Below are 6,000 nucleotides of genomic sequence, written 5' to 3'. Positions count from 1 at the left end.
TCAAGGTGCCAGCAGACTTGGGCTGTGGTAAGAGCCTCCTTCCTGGTTCACAGACTGCTGTCTTCCCCCTGTGTCCTCATGGGAGAGGGGGCAAGAGAGCGCTCTGGGGTCTCTGTCATAAGGGCACTGATCCCATTCACAGGGCCGCACCTCAGGACCTCATCACCTCACACAGGTTCCCGCTCCAAATACCCTCACACTGGGGATTAGGTTTCAACATACGAACTTGGGACTCACAAACATTCAGCCTATAGCACTTTCATTCTCTGCACATAGAATCTTGACAGTTTCCTTTCAGCATTTAAAAATCATTGTTCCACGGCCTTCTGTCCTCCATGTTTTCTGCATTAATTCAGATTATTTCCCTACATGGAATGAATCATTTTCCCCTGGCTGATTTCAGGATTTTTTCCACCTTAGTTACCAAATTTGGCAAGTTTTCTGCCATTATTTCTTCAAATATTTTTTCTTAACCACACTTTCCTCTTTTTCCAGAACTTCAATGACACAAATGTTAGATCTTTTGACATCATCCCACTGCTTCCTGAGTCTCTGTTCATTCGTTTTGCAATCTTTTCCCTCTCTGTCGTATCAGCTGGATCATTTCTCTCCAGGTTCACTGCCTCTTTCCTCTGTCATCTTTATTTTACTACTGAGTCCACCGAGTGAGGTTTTTATTCTGGTTATTATATTTTTTAGTTCTAAAATTTCCATTTGAGGGAGTTCCCTGGTGGTCTACTGGTTAGGATTTCAGACTTTCACTGCCAGGTCCCGGGTTCAATCCCTGGTCAGGGAACTGAGATCCTGCCAGCCGTGTGGCAGGGCCAAAAAATAATAATAATAAAATAAAATTTCCATTTGATTCTTCTTTGTATTTTCTATCTCTCGGCTAAGATTTTCTATCCTTCCATTTCTTCAAGAGTGTTTACTCTAATTCGTTGGCACGTTTCTGTAATCCTTGCCTTGTCAGATAACGGTTTTCGTCAGGTAATCCCAACACCTCTGTCATCTCAGCACTGTTATCGTTGACTGCTCTCTCTCCACAGTCCAGCTGAGATTTGATCCCTTGGTTGCTGGGTAATTTGGGATTGTGCCCTGGACATGTTGAATATTATGTTATGAGACTCTGGTACTGTTTAGGTTCTGTGGGGATTGTCGATGTATTTCACTTTATCAGGCACTTGACGCAGGTGAGTCCACACTGAAAGCTCCACCCAGCTGTTGCAGGGCTGGTTGGCTCTGTGCCCTGTGTGCGCCACCCAGTGGGATCCGGTCTAGCCCATCATGCACCCTCTAAGTCTGTGGTGTGCTGCTTGGGGCCAGCGATCCCAGGCATTCACAAGAACTTTCTTAAGTGAATTTTCTTAGCTCCTCCCTTTCTACAGCCTCCCCAGTGCTTCCCGGCTTCCTGGAGCATCTCCTTTTGGTTATTTTGCCCGAAAGCTAGAACGTATTTACCCTGCTTTGTCTGTCTTCTGCACCTGCATCTTGGGCCACGTGGGAGGCGGAGGAGGAAGCCCCTCTTAATCATTTTTTTAAATATTTATTTATTTGGCTGTGTCAGGTCTTCGTTGTGACACACAGAACCTTTCGTTGGGGCACGTGGGCTCTGTAGTTGTGGCGTGCGGGCTCCAGAGCACAGGCTCAGTAGTTGCGCCGTCCAGGCTTAGGTGCCCCACAGCACGTGGGATCTTGGTTCTCCAGTCAGGGATCGAACCTGTGTCCCCTGCATTGGAAGGAAGATTCTTAACCACTGGACTACCAGAGAAGTCCTATTTTCTAAAATTTTTATTGGAGTATAGTTGACTTAACAATATTGTGTTAGTTTCAGGTGTACATCAAAGTGAATCAGTTATACATATATATATATAAACTTTTAAATTTGACAGTTTCAGACTTACTGAGAATTGCAAGAATACAAAGAACTACAAAGAATACTTTGATATTTACAAAGAATTACTGTATATCCTTCACCTAGATTCCCCAAATATTAATATTTTATCACATCTGCTTTATCTTTTTCTCCATGTAGGCGTATGTGTGTGCATATATTTTTTTTCCTGAACCATTTGAGAGTAATTTGTAAGCATGAAACCTCCCCCCACCACCCCAAATACTTTAGTGTTTATTTCCTAAAAGCAAAGACATGCTCTTACATAACCTCAGTATAACTATCAAAGGCAGGAAATTAACATGGAAATGTTACTTGCTCATCAGATTTCCCCTCTGTCCTAACAATGCTTCTTCTAGGGAAAGAAAGCCCTGGGTCGTGAGATCTTTAGTCTCCCTTATTTGGAATAGTTCCTCAGCTTTGTTTTCCATGGTAGTTTTATTGCAGGATAACAGTTATTTTTGTAGAAGTGTCCCTCAGTTTGGGTTTCTCAGATGTTTGCTCACGATTAGATTCAGGTGTGAATCTGGGCAAGCATCCTGCAGAAATGAAATCGTGTTTTTCTCATTGCTTGAGGCACTTGATTTTGATTTGTTCCATCGCAGACGTCAACTTTCATTTTTAGGTTCAATTGGAGTCTGTCTGGTTTCTCCACTGTAGATACACTATTTCCCCTTTGTGATTACTAAGTATCTTGGGCAGAGATACGTTGAGACTACTTATCTATCCTACAAATGCTGTTTATCATCAGACTTTCAGCTACTAGTCCTTTTTAAAATGTGTTTGTTAAATTGGTCTTAATTTTCCAACACGGGTTTGCCTATCCATGAGCAAATAGGGGGTCTGGATCCGCTGGGCTAGCTGGAGCAATCTGAATGGGTCTAAGTGTCCTGTCCTTTGGTTAAGCGAAACCCGAACTCAGTGTGGAATGAAATTGAGGTGCAAGCAATTCCTTTACGTGCTGGAAAGAATCTAAAGCCTTAGGGAGCCGGGCACGTTGGATGGAGTTATCACGTGCATTAAGACAGACATCGGTGGGGCAAGGGCCTGATTCCTGGGGAAGCAGTGCAGTTAGTGGCTGTTTTCCGTGGGTCAGGGATAAAAGGGCTGCCATGAATGGGCTTCCTGATTCCAGGGGAGAGAGTCTGTACCCTGTAGTGCCCAGGTACAGCAACAGCTCTTCACTGCCAAGGGCAGAGTGGGTACCGTTACCTCAGCCGGCAGAAGAGTTGGGTGGTCATTAGAATGGCTTGAGCCACAGGAATTTTGGGTGGCAGTGAGCTATCGTGTGGTTCCCGGGACTGAAATTGATAGGAAACCCACGAAGGGCGGACTTGTTACATTTGACTGAAGCAACGAACTGGAATTTTAATGAACACAGCCAGCTGGTGAGTCACCGCGCTAGAAGTCACAGCCACTAGCTCAGTGGTCACACCTGAATCAGTTCTCAGTCCCAGAGTCCTTGTAATTAAGGAAGAGATGGGTGTTCCCGGGGCCTGGCTGGCACCATAGGTATTAAAACAACAATAGCAACAATTTTTCTCCTAGCCTTTCTGAAAAGGACCTGCAGCCACATTCCCCACATGGAGCCCTGGGGAGAGCAAAATATTCAGACCTTCAGGGGATCACCAGACATTTACTCTGAGCCAACACTGATCCTCAGGAGAGAGACCCCACCAGAAACCAGCCCTGCCGGCACCTTGATCTCGGACTTCCAGCCTCCAGAGCTGTGAGAAAATAAATTTCTATTGTCTAACCCCCCCACCCCCGTCTGTGGGAATTTGCTCTGGCAGCCCCAGTAGACTAACATGAGCTCGTTCTCAAGCTCACCCTAGTCACCCAGGGAAGCTGCAGGAGCAGGTAGCTTCTTCTGGAGGCGCCCTTTCCAGGTCCCTCCGCTTGCATCTCTGATTTTATGGGGAGTTCCCTAAAACGAGTTGACTGACCAATAAAAAATAGAGCCCACTGCAGTCCCGCTAAGTTGGCACTGGCTGGAAAAGGACTGATGGCATCCCGGCCCTACTGGACTGGCCCAACTGGCCAGTGGGCCATTTTTGAGCAATAGATTTGGTTATGTTATCCGCTTTACCTGGAAGGAGAGGTGACGGAGATATTTGTCTACACTGATGATCAGGGACTGAGAAGGAATGGGTTTGGAGGATTAGGGTTAAGGAGATCTGGGGAGGAAGTAGGGGCATGGACAGACCTTTTGGAGTGGGGCCAGATGTGAGAATATTTGCGTTCCACATGCATCTCACCAGATGTTCCTGTTGTGTAGGATGCGCTGGACAGCCAGGTGGAGAAGATGGCCCATTCTGCAGATGTTGGCCGCTGCCTTGTCCAGCCATCCCAGTCTCTGCACAAAAAGTCCATGACAGAAGTGCCAATGGCGGCATGGCTGCAGACAGTCTGTGGATTAACAACACAGGTCTCCCCCCACCGAGGCCCGTCTGGCCGCCGTCCAGCGCTCAGTCTCTCAGCAGCTGAGACCAACACGGAGTGGTGATGTGGCACCATATCCTGGGCTCCCAGCAGCCACCCGGCAGCCAGTCCATCCCATCCAACCTCGCTGAGGACGTGCTTATCCTGGGCGTGGTTTTCCTTCCCATCTGGATCCTTCCTGAGTGCCTGCTTCACTTTCACACTAACCTATCCACGATCGCGTCTGACCAAGGAACCAAGGGAGAGCCTCTAGGCCTGACACCCATGGGGCCTCTGAGTCTTCCCCGTGTCTCTCATCCAGAAGGGCCGAGAGGAGGAATGGCCCATGTAAGGTGCCCAGGGTGCCAGCGGGGGAACAAACCTTGAAGGCTGGCTTTCTGCGCTCTCAGATGTGTTCTCAGCCAGCAATCAATAAACAGCACTGGTTTTCCTGTGGCCAGAAAGCATGGGTCCAGGGCAAAGTGGGCAAGGCCCCTGTCACTGTCACACTTAAGGGTCCCCACTTGCTCTCTGTGCTCAGAACTCTGGGATCTGCTGGTTTATTAAATCTTGGTATCTGGGAAGGAATGTATTCCACGGGGGAAGCTTTTGCCTGTACACAGGTTTTCCTAAACAGTATTTGCCCTTCCTTCCTGCCACATTTATAACTGTACCTCCTCCACCAACTCTAAGAAGTGGGAGTGGGCAATCCCTCCCACTTTACAGATGAGCACCCAGACCCCCGGAGGATGCAGCAGCGGTGGCGCTGGGATCCTGGCGCCAGCAGGCCCCGAGGCGCGTCTCAACCATGGATCTGTGGATCTGAATCCTGAGCAAGGACTAATTTGCTCCACGCAAGTATCCCCAAAGCGCTTCTCTCATCAGGGCGGAGAAAGGCAGCGTTTGGAGGTGGGAAGCCAAGAGTTAATGGTTAAAACACACACGTGCAACAATCCCGTGCTTCCTCACGGCTGCTAATCTCCGACATGAAGTGTGGGTGAGTAGTTCTCACCGGGATGGTAACCGGTGGTCAGGCGCTCGGCCGTGCGCGCTGCACGGAGGCCGGCCTCTCCCCCCGCCCCGCCCCGCCCCGCCCCGCCCCGCCCCGCCCCGCGCCCTCCGGCCGCAGCCGGGTTATTTTTGGCAGCACGGTTTTCTGATTTTAATAGACCGCAAACCTGCTCCTCAGAAGAATCGGATGGGCAGAAAAGGAGACGAGGAGGTGGGGTGGGGTGTCTCGGAGCCGCGCGCGGGGGCGGGGAGGCGCGGGCGGGGAGGGCCGGGGTTTGGGGCGCCCCCACCCGCGGTGACGCGCGCCCCCCGCCCTCCGCAGCGCCACTGCGATGGCTGAGCCGGGCCGTCGGACGCCGCTGCCCGGAGCCCCTGAGCCGCCCGCTCGCGGGGAGCCTCGGTGAGCAGCCGCGGCCGGGCCAGGCCTCCGCGCTGCGCCCGGGCCTGGCACCGTGCGTCCTGGGCCGGGGCGCCCTGCGCGGCAGGGTTGGCCGGAGATGGCCCGGGAGTGGCCCTTAGGTGGCTGTAAGGTGGCTCGGGGTTGGTCGGGGATGGCCCGGAGGTGGCCTTGAGCTGACCCGGAGATGGTCGGGTGTGGCCCGAAGGTGGCGGGGTGACATCCCGCAAGCCGGGGTCCCACGCCCCCAAGGCGCCCTTGCTGGGGGCGGGAGTCCTCT

General features: G+C 51.1%; 1 protein-coding gene across 1 annotated transcript in view; it reads left to right on the top strand.

Annotated features, from left to right (window-relative positions):
• The first annotated feature begins 5,424 nt into the window (after nt 1-5,424).
• Nucleotides 5,425-6,000, top strand: part of JAKMIP3 (Janus kinase and microtubule interacting protein 3) — a 105,628-nt gene continuing 105,052 nt past the window's right edge. Inside the window, 1 exon segment of the mRNA XM_079899218.1 lies at nt 5,425-5,534. The gene's annotated coding sequence lies outside the window, so the exon portion shown is untranslated.

This window comes from Stenella coeruleoalba (genome assembly GCF_951394435.1).
Source record: "Stenella coeruleoalba genome assembly, chromosome: 16".
In the NCBI taxonomy this organism is placed as follows: domain Eukaryota; kingdom Metazoa; phylum Chordata; class Mammalia; order Artiodactyla; family Delphinidae; genus Stenella; species Stenella coeruleoalba.
The sequence above is the reverse complement of the archived record's forward strand: the minus strand, read 5'-3'. Positions and strand labels throughout refer to the sequence as shown.